This window comes from Camelus bactrianus, chromosome 6 (assembly GCF_048773025.1).
Source record: "Camelus bactrianus isolate YW-2024 breed Bactrian camel chromosome 6, ASM4877302v1, whole genome shotgun sequence".
In the NCBI taxonomy this organism is placed as follows: Eukaryota; Metazoa; Chordata; class Mammalia; order Artiodactyla; family Camelidae; genus Camelus; species Camelus bactrianus.
In genome coordinates, this window is record NC_133544.1 from 71465470 (window position 1) to 71479624 (window position 14155).

The window sequence follows — 14155 nt, forward strand, 5'->3', positions numbered from 1 at the left end:
AATTCACTAGTTAATTAAGGCAGTGACTTTTTCATGACTAACTTGTTAAAATTAATTTTGTACTAACAAATTACAAATCTATTAATCCATATTACATCTGTGTCATAATTAATTTACCATATTAAAACTAATAATATATAACTGTGAAACCATTGGAGATGAAAATCTTTAGATGTAGTTAATTACTTCAGTGAACAAAAGAAACTGAAGATTTATTAGGTATTTTAATATTCTGTTTCAAAACTGAAACAATTGCATATTATCAATCTAATTTATTTCAACATACATTTCATATTTAAAAGCCAGACATTAAAAGATTAGATGCTGGTGGTCTCATCTTCACGTAAGCTGCAACACTACAGTTTATTGCCACACGTACTGCACAAAAGGTGAAAAAACTGTAACAGCAGAGTAGACCACTGACATTCCTTAAAAATCTAACCTGAGACTCTCATGACCCCCAAATTTGCAAATACAGAAACATACATAACAGCTCCTGCCTTTCCTCTCTTCACCCACAAGGTCCACCAGCCCATCTACCAGAATCTGTACCACATGCCTGCTGCCCCTCATCACTGGATGAACTCTCCATGCTCCTCTCCAGGCCAACCCCTCCGCTTGTACACTAGAGGTCACCCCTTCTTGCCTACCCAAGGTCATTGCTTCAGCAATTCTCCCCATTCTCTTCTGCATCACCATGTTTCCCCCTCTCCCCTGAATTATTCCTCTGAGCACGCAAAAAGTCTGTTCTTCTTCCATCTTAAGAAAACACCCACCTTGGACCCATATCTCTCTCCACCTACCACTCTATTTCTCTCATTTTCTTTACAATAAAATTTCTTCAAATGGTCTTACTGTAATCAAATTCTTCTCCTTCTACTATCTCTTAAACCCACTCTAAACAGGATTTAGTCCACCACTCCATCAAAACTGCTCTTGTCCATGGTACCAATGTAGTCCACATTTCTAAAGTAGCGGTCAGTTCTTAGTCTCCATCTTACTGGATCTCTCAGCAGTGTATGACAGCTGATGACTCTACTTGGCTTCCAGATCACTGCTCTCTGCTGATTTTCCACCTTCTTCACTGGCTACTCTGCCTCAGTCTCCTTGGTCAATTTTCCCTCATTTCCCCAACCTCTTTACCCTGGGGAATGCCCCGGGGCTTAGTCTGTGAATCAATTCTCTTTTTTACATATTCTCACTACCTTGGTGCTCTCCCGCATCTATACAGCACTAACTTCCAAATCTGTGTCTCTTGCTTGGACCCCTCCTCTAAATTCATCTGTCCCACTTCCTATTTAACATCTTCACTCAGATATGTAATACGTACCTGAAATTTAACATATCCAAAACCAAATTCCAAGTCTCACCCTTAACCCTGCTCCTTCCATAGTCTTCATCTCATTTAATAGCAACTCTAGCAATCCCTGGTTCCATTCTTTCTCTCACCTCACATCTACAGTATATCTGGAAATCTTTGGTGTTCTGCCTCAAAATATATCCAGAATCTAACTTAATCTCATCTCCTCTATGCTATCACCCTAATGTATCATCATTTCCCACCAGATTTTTCTTTCTGCTTCCCTTTGCTGCCCTACTGAGAATTCTCAACCCAGAGCACTCGTATTAAAAATGTAAACTCAACCTTTGGGTGCTTTTCTGCTTAGAATCCTCCAATGGTCCCCAACTTCCTCAAAGTCAAAGTCAAACTCCCTAGGAGTTTGGTTCCCCTTCCACCATTGAGTTTCACCTCCTACTTCCCTCCTCATTCACTCCTAGCCACACTCACTACTTTGCTCTTCCTTGAAAATGATGGGCATGCTCCTGTCTTAGGGATGTTGACCCTGCCATCTATCTTCCCAAAATACTTTTCACCCAGGTATCTTCATAACTTGTTCCCTCATCTCTTTCAAACATTTGTTCAAATGCCACTTTCTCACAGAGCCCTTCTCTGACCACCCTAGGTAAAAGTACAATAGCTTCCCCCCCCATACCTGCACTCCTGGTATCCTTTCCCTCCCTTATTTCTCTCCATACATAGCCACTTCCCCCTTTAATGTACTCTATAGTTTATTTTTGTTGCCTGTCTCCTTCCACTAGAATGTAAGTTCAGGAGGGACAGAGATTTTGACTGATCATTACATGACTCTATCCCCAGAGCCTAGACAAATATTTTGACATAGTAGGAGCTTAACAAAATTTGACTAATGAATAAAATACTTCTTGGAGAAGTATGTGCTGCATGTGTATGTGCTCATACCATGATTTAAGCATCTTTTTTTATTCTCTGTGTAAAATTTTATCTGCTACTTGATGAGTGATATTTGTGCTATTTGGAATCTTTGTTTAATATTTTGATAAATCATTTTTTCTTACTTCTGCTGTCAGATTGGTATCATAAACCAATATGTTTCTTTTGGACAGTCTAGTGTTTTTAAATTTTTTTTTAACTTAAACGCCTTTAGGAAGAATGTGCATATTCTCTCATCTACCAGAACAAGCCTTCTCTCTATTGTCCTATCCTCTGCTGTTTCTTACATTTCTGTAACCTTCCTGCTCTCTGAAGGAATTTCACTTAGCAACACCTGCATAGAGCATATTATAGATTTCATAAACTAGCCCCATTTCCAAATGCAACTTTCTACTTTAATTTATCCAGCAATTACATTTTGGGGCCAAGAACCATAGCTTTCTCAAACCCCTTTCCTCTTTATTCATTTCCATCACCACACTAGCATATGATCCTTTCAGGACTATTTCTCACAATATAATTAAGTATCTATAACACGATAGATATACTGTGACTGTGGTAAGGGACAATGAAAGGAGCTTCACTGTTGGGTGGATGCCAGCAGACTGCCTAGATTGTCTCCTTCCTGCTAGTACACGTGTATCTTACACCGAGACATCAGTGGTACCTGCTATGGCTTACTCTCCAGATCCTATCAGCACATCACAATATATTGGACCAGCGTGGGGACCTATGTGATGGTCAACAACCTTGTGAACAAAATGGTGACATAGTGCCAGAAAGAAGATATAACCCACCCTACGGCAAGACAGTGAAGTTATTCTGCTTCCCCTACCAGACAAAAGCAAACTGTTTAAAGTACTCTGCTTATCTGCCAGATGAATAAATGCACAGCAAATATCAAGGCATGTGTTCATTTGCTCCAATAAAGAGACTGTATCTTAAATGGAGCAGGTGTCCACTAATCTCTGCGTGGCCTTAATATTGCCTTTTCCCTGGTTACTCTAATAAATGTGCTCAAGTCTATTTTGTAGAGCCCTACCTAGTAAATTCTTGACTTTGCTTCCATTTAAAGGATTTTGGACTTAAGAACTGAGCTCTGTGTGGGAATGAGGTGAGAGGCTATGACTTCCTATTGTAATGAGTAAAATCAAGCTTCTGTTTGCTCAAGATGCAGAGCTTTTTGGTTGTAAAAACCAAGTAGCATAGCTAAATGCCTATTTCAGTCACAGGAATCCCATCAGCAATGGCCATTTCCAAAGATCCCTGTCATTCCAATTAAAATGGCCATCCCACTGCCTATTATGGCAGTCATGTGGCCCACTTCGCCTTCTAATGGGTAGGTGTTGCTACTTAAGCTCCATTATCCCAGGATCCAAATATCCCTAGTAATATCAAGGAGCCCCATTTCAAGTTGAGCATCTTCCCTCAGCACCAGTGGCCTACAGAGAATGACCACTCATTTTTTTTCCCCCAAAGATGTGAGTGGGCCCCTCATCACTATATCTCTCAAGTTCTTATTGAAGAGTCTCATCAGGACACCCTCAAGGGATTCTATACCCATGATATACACCCCCCGCCAACCAACTTATCTCCCTAAGTGTTTGGATTCCTTGCTCTTACAGTCCATAATGGAATTTCTAGTATCACAGAGGGGCTCCAGTCCAAGTTTCAGTCAACCAGTTAAAGAAACAGAATCACTGCTATTTATTCAGGCTAGTACATTGATTTCAGAAGCTCTGATTAAGTGCTCCCACAGGAATAAATTCAACCCATCTAAAATTGTATTTTTCTTTCTTGGACCTAGAACTTTCAAAATCCATGCTCATACATATTTCCTGGATGTTTTTCCAATATTAAATTGGAAAGTCTTATAATTTTTTACCACCATAAGCCATCTCCTATCTCTGGCTTTGTCATTGGCATTTTGAGGTATGCTGGGATCTAAGCTGTAGATCTGGGAATACGGCATCAGTGCATAGAGAGAACTGACTTTGTAATACAATTCCTTCAGGTGACAGAAAATTCAATCAAGGGAGGAACAGCCTCATCAGAGAGGGGCATAGGTAGTACCTCATCTGGCAAGGGTGACTTGATGACTCTAAGGATTCAAGGTGCCCCAAGTTCACCAAATCCTGCCACATCCCCTATTCCAATTCTCAGGGTCCTATCTTTTCTCTGTAAATGCCCCAACTTCAACATAAGGGACCTGGCTGTGAATTCAGCTGACACTAATTTGGCCACTTGTGTGAAGTTGCATTTGGCTTTTGATCTTTTCAACTCTGAATTATAAAAGGTAAGAGATTCTTTTAGTGCAGTCATAGCAAGTCCCTAGTTTTTAATCCATGCCAGATATTTTTACTACCTTCAGCTCCAACTAAGCTGGACAACCAACCCCAGCCCCTGCTCCACCTGACTTGTCTGTGGTTCTATTTTTTTTAATTGAACTATAGTCGATTTACAATGTTATGTTAAATTCTGGTGTACAGCATAGTGATCCAGCTATATATATACTTTTTCATTATAGGCTATTACAAGGTGTTGCATATAGTTTCATTATAGGCTATTACTAGGTGTGATATACAGTAGGACCTTGTTGTCTATCTATTTTATATATAGTAGTTAGTCTCTGCAAATCCCAAACTCCCAATTTACCCCTCCACACTCCCCTCTCCCTCACTCCCAGTAACCATAAGTTTTGTTTTCTGTTTGTCAGTCTGTTTCTAGTCTGTAAATAAGCTCACTTATCTCATTTTTTTTTAGATTCCACATATAAGTGATATCATATGGTGCTTTTCTTTCTCTTTCTTGCTCACTGCACTTAATATTACTATCTCCAGGTCCATCCGTATTGCTGCAAATGACATTATTTCATTCTTTTTTTTTTTTTTATAGCTGAGTGGGTATTCCATTGTATATATACACACCACATCTGCTTTATCCAATCATCTGTCAATGAACATTTAAGTTGCTTCCATGTGTTGGCTACTGTATATAATGCTGCTATGAACACTGGGGTGAACAGAAATTAGAGTATCCTTCAGATACATGCCCAGGAATGGGAGTGCTGGCTCATAGGGTAAGTCTATTTTAAGTTTTTTAAGGCTTCTCCATACTGTTTTCCATAATGCACCAAAATGAATTCCCACCAACAGTAGGAAGGTTCCCTTTTCTTGTGGTTCCATTTTCTGCAACCATTCCTGGTGTCTAGTTTCATACCAGTCAGGTTCTTAGCTGCAAATAACACAAACAGCAAAACTGGGACCTGCTGCTTTAAGCAGAAATGGACTAAATGGAAACAATGTTGAATACTCTCATGTCATCACTAGAGAGAGGAGGGTTTTGGAACACAATCAGGAACAATAGGAAGCTCACAACCACCACCAAAATCATGCCACAGAGTTCAAGGCTGCTGCTTCCACTGGACCACTCAGCAAGCCAGCTGAGCTAACTGACCAACATCACACCACCGGCACCGGAACTGTTGCCTGCTACCTCAGTGAACTGATATTTCTATCACCGCTGCTAACACCGAGCACTTTCTCTACTCTCCTTGACCCATCCATTAGTTTGGAGTGGGTATGCCTGATAGGCTAGGTCTTACATATGTCCTGTGGCAAAGGCCACTGGGAAACTGAATAGTGGGACCTCCCAGATGCTATGGTGAGGGGTCAGATCTAAATCTTAAGATTCACAAAGTAGAGGGACTTTCCCAAACAAGGGAAGAGGAATCACATGCTAGGCAACCATTAAAAAATGAAAAGAAAGGAAAGAGGGAGAGGAGGAGAGGAAAGAAAATCCCCTACAGGTATCAGGAAGTAACATTACAGCAAAAGAAGACAGATTTTTATGTGAGCCAAAGTTGAAAATTTTCAATGCTAAGGGGAAAATAGTGTTGTAAAAGTTCCATTTATTTGAGGATGTTTGGAATCTGTGAAGGAGAGGAATATCTTATAATGAAAGCTGGTAGAGAGTAAAAGTTCCCTTGAGTTTAACCATGCAAATTAGTGAATCTGAAAGTAATATTCTCAATGCCTCATTCTTTTTTCAGTTCTCCCTAAGCCTGATGCATAAAAGGTATTTAAAATATCTGCTAATATTTTCTCAAGAATGTTTTAAAATTCCACAAAGACCTAAAGGAGAACATGTGCTACCAATTTCAATGGATATGAGCATCAAAGAAGAGAAAAATTCTTACAATAACTTGAGCCCACACTTCCCTTTAAGTGTGTTTAAAGCACATCATAGCAGAGCATGTTACAGCAATCTGCCCTCCAAGAAATACAACTAAGATGAGAAACAACAGAACATAACAGAGCAACCATGGAGAACCATAAATCTAACTGGAGGGAGAAATGAGGAAATATGCAACTTGGCAAGGGAATTAGTGAGTACTTGGTGATTTGGGATATTTTGCCCATGGTGAAGAGCTCGTCAATTTTTCTCCATATTAAGAAAATGGAAGATACATAAGCAAAGAACTACACAGTGATCTCTCATCTTGAGCAGGATACATTCCTCCCTTTCGCTATAAATCACCGAGAATTATTTAAGTACTTAAATTAATCTGCTTCTTAGCATTTGAGTTGTTACACACATTTCACCATGTGTGTTTTGATGACAGACATCTAGAAGACACAATACTTAATAAAAATGTGATTAGATGGACCATAAGGAGGAGTGAAAGAGAGGAAAGGGGAAAAGGAGACAGCAAAAAGGAGACAATGAGGGAAGTGACCGTTCTAGTTTACTATTTCCTCTGCAGGCTTGCATGTGTGTGCTGTGTATGTATGTGGTTTTGACTAGCAAATTTGCTCCATTTTAATAGAAATCTTAAGCACCACAATTCTTTTTTTTATTATTATTTCTAAGTATAAAAACTAGTGCCAGTTATTCACAACAGTCAAGACATGGAAATGAAACTAAGTGTTATTCAACAGAGCAATGAATAAACACACACGTGCACACAAACACACACTTCACCACCGCCACCAGTGGTATTATTCAGCTTGAGAGAGAGAAAAATTCTGTGACTTGCTACAACATGAATGGACTTTGAGGGCATTATGCTAAGTAAAATAAGAAAAAGATAAATATTCTATGATCTCAGTTACATGTGTATTCTAAAAAAGGTAAATTCACAGAAACAGAGAGTAGAATGGTGGCTGCCGGGGGTTGTGGGGTAGGGGAAATGGGGAGATGCTGGTCAAGGGTACAAACTTCTAGTTATAAGATGAATAAGTTCTGGGGGCCTAATGTACAGCACGTTGACTAGTTAACAATACTGTATTATGTATTTGAAACTCGCTAAGAGAGAGGATCTAAAATTCCTTACCACATACACACACACACAAAGGTAATTATGTGAAGTAATGAAAATGTTAACTAACCTTATTTTGGTAATCATTTCACAATATATACCTATATCAAATCACCACATTGTACATCTTAAACTTACACCTGTTATATGTCAATTATATCTCAATAAAGCTAGGGAGAAAAGTTAATGCCAGGTCAAGACCTAATGTCATGCACTGAGAAAAATATAAAGGTATACCTTGAGATTTTAAATGTAGTCTATGAAGTCAGAGGGATATGGTGAAATCCCAAGAAATGCTGGAGAGGGGAAAAAAGGAAAGAAAGAAAAAAGAGCAAATAACTTCAAAACACGAGGTTAAAAATCTACCAAATTCTCTTGGTTCCCAACCAACACCCAAGACCAAAGTTCACCACTTTCCTTTTTTATGACGCTAAAGCCATAGGGGACATGGCCAAAGCTAGAAAACCTATGGGAGTACAGAGGAATTGAAGAGGAATGACGCTGAGCACTGGGGGTGAAGAAGCAGAGAAAGTATTTTTCTTATTTCTCTGGCAACATTTTTCTCAAAACATTTTTAGCATGGCTCTCCTAGGTCTCCTTACAAGTCCTCACCAGCTTGTGAAAAGAAAATGCTAGGAAACCACAAACTTGGCCTATAATTAAACAAACAACTTCAGTTAGAGGCAATAAAAGCAATAGCAACAAAAATGAATTAGAAGTTAGCATACAAGATGCTACAATTCTGTTTTTGAAAAGGTTCTAGTCAGGAAATGGACAAACTATGTTTTGTATTGGAACTTTGTGACACAAATGAATATGTGAGGGTTTCTCCTGAGTCCTGTGACTGTCAGAAGTTTTTCCCTCCAAATAACCCTTTGCGTCTATACCCTAAAGAATATAGCAATATATGGAGAGCACCTTTCCTGTTTGACATCACAGATGCAAACAAGAACACAATGTAAAGGACTGAATATTCAATAGGATCCTCTGAGTACCCAACAGTGTGATATAGGAAAGTATAGAGACTATTATTTCATATAAATTCTCACTAATCCATGAAGGGAAAAGAAAATAAAGTCCACAAAGAAGAGCAACTTAGTTTTGTTATAAAACAGTAGTTTCAAATTCTTCTCAAAATTAAAACAAGAAATAATATTTTATTTCCACTAGACTGTAAATACCATTTGGCAAGGGTCAATTTTCACTGTTGTAATCCCAGCACCTAGTAGGGTGCTTGACATAGAGAAGATGCTCAAGAAATGTATGTTGATTAAATAAATTAATATTCAATATATAGAATAATAATTCAATGAATATTTATGTTAACTTCATACATATACTAAAATACACTCAGGCCCCAAATAATGTCAATTAATAAACAAGTAGAGGTGGAAAAGGTGAGAAAATGAAAGGATTAGGAACAAAAACAAAAAGATGGAGAGAGAAAAATATTGCATGCCTTTGGAAAATCCTATTGGCAGTTAATCCATTGATCGTGGCACCTTGAAAAGTCTCATCCTTAAACTAATAGAGACTATTCTTCAAATGGAATAGTTACAGGAGCCTCCAAAGAGATACTACGGTTCTGGGCATAATTAATGATCCCCTCTCCTGCCCCATTATGCTTAATAACATAAAATGAAGTCTCAACTGGCTGTGCAATTATTATCAGGACCTGTTAAAATGTCACAGAATCAAAGAACCTTAGAGCTGGGAGGAAACACAAGAACCATCTAATTCAACCTCATTACTTCACAGATGAGGAATTTCCCAGAGGATCTGAGTACCTGGCCAGTGCCCTGGCAGCAGCATGGGAATTAATCACCTATCCTTTTTAAAAGCATTTGGTTCCTGTTACTACTAGTTGGATTTCAGGGTCCTAAAGTATTATATAGTCAAGACAGTCATTAGTTGACATTCACCAGAGTTTTAACCATTCATCAGGAATTCAGAACTTCTCAAACCACATCTTGGTTGGAACCACCTCTACTGCCATTCTAATAGCGATGTTACACAGCCATTCTCTACAGAACTCATGGGTGGACCGAGTTCCACTGTGGTATGAGGATACATATAGGATAGGTAGAAACAGATCTGTAGCAAATATTTAGATTTCTAGGCTGTCATTTTCCACTCGTGAGTTAGGCCTTTTTTCCCCCTCGCTGGCATTTATCCTACAGTTAGGTAAAATGTAATAGACAAATTGATTCAACTGTCTGCATAATAATCCCAGGGCCTCTAAATCCAACTAGCAGTAACAGGAACCAAATGCTTCTAAGAAGGATAGGTGATTAATTCCCACACTGGGTGCTCAGGCGGAGTCTCAAAAAGTGGAATAAATGAAGTCTACACTAGAGGAATTAAAGTTGGGAGAGCTTGTGTATTAAACACTCTTCTCCAAAATTCCTCCTTTCCTGGTATTACAGACAACAATTTGGATGTCACCCACCAGGGTATGCCCAAATTAAAATTTGAACACTAAATTGTACATCACTTTATTCAAGCTTCTTAATACCAAAGGTTCATTCACGGACAGAAACGATTCATTACTATATATAATGATCTATTAGATGCTTGGAAATCTTTGAAGACAAAGATGCCTCAAAAAGCCATAGAAGGGCATGAGTCAGCAAGATATGTAAGTTACATGTACAATGTTTTTCTATTTCTAATTCAAACTTAAAATAATTTTTTTAATTCTCATTATTGTCCAGAGAGAGGAAAGCAGGAGTTTCTCTCTACCATACACATCTCTACAGTCGAAGAAGTGGTATCAGCATATGACCCACCACCAGAGCACAAAAACAAGTTCAGGTGTTCATTTGGAATCAGCAGGGGTGGCTGTCAACTGTCAACTGCACCAGTGGGTAAAGAAATGCACACAACATCCCTGGATGCCTGTTGTTTTCCTCTCATCACATCATCTATAGTACCCAGTTTTATAAGTAGGCAAAAAAAAAAAACCCTCAAAACTGTTTATTGACTATAATTAACAGAGTTTATGGCATTTGAAATCAAATAAGCATTATGACTAGTACTATAAAATATGATGTATAAAAATGATTTAAAACCAACGTGGTGTTCTATTTGACTTTCCAATGAAAGTCATTTTCCTGGTTTACCTAATGAAATGTTGTTTCAGAGGTCCAGTGGGAGAACTCTGAGTCATGGCTCCCAGTTGTTAGTTGCCACTTTACCATTTACATGATTTAAGGCCAAAACCTGCTCTCCTTCCTGGATTATAACAAAATTACACAGGATTAAGACACAAGCCCCACCACCTGTGTTCGAGGGCATTTGCAACAACCATCAAGCATAAAAGAGGAAAAATCCAGAACTCTGAATAGATCACCCAGCTGCTAGTAAATTTACAGCAGCATGCAAGACTTAATAATGATCACAAAATTACTGAGTAGTCCTTGATTACAGGGTGGTATAAAAATGCAAATTGCAGTCACAAGAATAGGATGTGGGTTGGGACCCTTGAAATCAACCTTCAGTTTCTGACCTCATATTTGATATTTTGCTGTTAAAGCCTCCAATTAGAATGTTATACTTGTCAGAGTTAGTGACTCTGAAATGAGTCATAGATATTATCTATGACTCCATTATTATAATATTATCATTATATAACATTGCAAATATTCGTGGTGCAGAAGCAGAATGCTGTAGGGCCAAATAACTTAGCTGCTGATCTCTTCATTATAATGAATAAAGCACTAAGCATTCTTGCTCATTTTAACAAGACAGAGAAATCTTAATGCAAGCTCCCCTCCCCCACCTCTATTTTTTTCCTTAATTTTTTTATTTTTAAACTGCTTGTGGTCCAAGAAACCATTTCCTAGCCTGAAGTGATAGGCATTTGCTAATCACCTTTCCAGCAGGGCTCGCACTTATGAGTGCCTTTCTCCAGCTCATTCACAGACCCAGAGACTCAGGCAGCTCTTAACAGCCCATTTCTACCTAAGGGTCTTTGTATTTAGCCGAATTCTTTAGTGACAGTGATCTACAGACTAAAGAATGCTGCTTGGGGTAGAAATACACGCACATGATTGCAGCTACTTTAGATTCAGGCCTGCTGTGACTCGGCTTGCAAGTTCAAAGTTATAAAGTCATTTTTCATTTCTTGGGAGAAACCATCTTAGGAAAAGTAAAACAACTTAAGAAAATCCAAAACCTTTTCTTTGAAGAAAGCTGTGGGATAAATTTTCAAAATGATTTCAATTGTTTTAAGTAATGGTCAGGATCACGAAATCACATCCATTAAGATCCACTAAGTGAATCTAGAATACAAAAACTAATATATAAATGTCCTCCTTTGGTAAAGTGCATAAAAATTGGCTATTTATTATCATAGTACCTGTCGACCATCAAGGAGCATATCTCTAAAATAACTTTGTACTATAATTTTTTTCCCTGGAGTTTTAGGGAGAAAATAAAATTCCTCTAATGGAGATAGTCTCTTCACACAATTGATTTAGTCCTTGAAAGTAGTTCATTTTTAGGTTATAACATTAAATTGATAAATTCACACTGTGATTTGACCATTGGAGAAAATCTTATAGCAATATAATTCACCCCTTACACCTGAAGCCAGAAATGTGGCAGAATGATGGCACCTTTTTAGGTACTGGAAGAGCAAAGGTCAATTATAAAGTGGGAAAGGCAAAAGAATAAAAAAGAAAGGTCCGACAGAAGAAGTGACTGCTATTTTATTAGAACAGTTATCCTGGGTATAAGAAAATATTTTAAAGGCAAATAAATAACAACAAAACTACAAAATTTTTCTTTTCTCCTAGTGGGTTTCAAAAATGAAGTCATTAGAGAAAGTTAAAACTCAGTTTTTAAGTGTTGAGAGTACTTTTGGAAAATATTTGCCCACATAAATCCTAACTGGGCTATTCCAGATGATGTTCCTATACGAAGCTGCCCAACTAGATTAACTTGGGCATTACCAAATCCTGAGGTACCCAAAACATCAATGCAAAAAAAATGGGGGGAAAGACGAATACAGGAAAAACACAGTATGTTTTCTAATCAGAAACAAGCCTGCTCACCACCCATGAGAAAGCAGGTAATGCTTGTCAGTCTCAAATTTGCCTAAATTTATTCTAGAACTCCTAGATGTGTCGGGAAAAATCTAGACAATGTGCCTTTTAACTTTTGTAAGAAACACTGGATGTGACCTACAAGTGGGAACATCAAGTCTGGTCCTTATTTCTGGATTTGCCCTGAAACTTGGTGCATATTTTATAAGAGTGCTTTTGCAACTTACTCTTCAATATAAATATTCTTTCATAAGCAAGTTGTTTAAATTGGATCTAAGCTTTGAAAATCAATGTCATATTTTTCAATCTTCCAGTTTAGCTTTGGTATGCTTGGAAAATTCTGCAAAGCTAAGAAAGTGTGCCAACCATAAATTAAAATACCGTCTGAAGGGGCAGCATGTAACTACATGGTGCACAAGCCTACAAAGGATCTAATGTCATGACGTTTATGGGGAACAAACACTGGTGATGGTAATTTTCCTCATCTGAAACTCTATCACCTCAAATAATCTTTGAGACATTCTATTGTGTCTTTAGATTTTTCATAAGGTTTTTAGGATTTTTAAAATTCAATTTCTGAAATTTTCTCTATATACTTGACCCCTCCAAATGCACCTCCTCCTGGAATTTCATGCTCATCACAACTGAATGTATGTGAGTATCCGAACACTTCCCTTCGCTCCAGGAAAGTACATTAACCTCCAGCCGCCTTGCCTAGGCCATGTCCGTATCAGTTAGGTCTGCACAGTTAAAACAGCTGTTCCAGAGGTGATTAATGACTGGAAATGTGCAGCCCTTTTGTTTCCGCGGGGACAGGTCACTCCAGACCCTCTGTCATTGCCACCTGTCAAGATGTCCTGCTGAACCGGCACACCATGCATCCCGTTTCTAACCAGAGCTTCTTTATCCGTCAAATCTGCCAAATTGATTCTTTTCAGGTGTGCATCTTGGGTATAAACAAGAGAGACCTTTGTTTTAATTGCCCATGACTTGCTTTACAAGCCTCCAAGAACTCAAGGGAACTTTTGCAAAGTAGTTTCAAATTCAGAAGTTGAATAGAGGATTTCCACTAAAGCTGAAAAGCAGTATCTAGATGCCTGACATTCAAAACCTCTCTGAAGGGCACTGTGATTTACCAGTACTGAAAAATAAACTTGGCAGAAAGGACGTTTTAAATATATAAGTAAAGGTATAAATATTTTATAGTTAGTTTCTATTTGTTCAGGAAACTCCTCTCTCCAGGTCTGCTGCCCTCAAAAGTTGAGAAAATTATTTAATTCAAGCTTTCAAATTGCTCACGTAAAATAGCCTAATTCCATTTTTCATCCAGGCATCAGTGAGATTCATAATCATCAGGTAGTTTATGAAAAAAAGATTTTCAGAACAAAGCAGCTGGGAAAAGGTATGAGAACAAAAGCTCTGTGGATGCATAATTTGGGATTTATTCCACACTGAATATGTGGCTTTATCTACTGGGAAGTGGGGCTCAGGTGTCAGTCCCACCCCTTCCTGCCCTGGGCACACCACCCTGTGCCT

The 14155-nt window shown here is 38.3% G+C and overlaps 1 protein-coding gene across 7 annotated transcripts in view; it reads right to left on the minus strand.

The window, feature by feature from the left end:
• The window catches only part of FSIP1 (fibrous sheath interacting protein 1), a 174699-nt gene that overhangs the window by 29947 nt on the left and 130597 nt on the right, over positions 1-14155 (minus strand). The gene's annotated exons all lie outside the window — the stretch shown is intronic.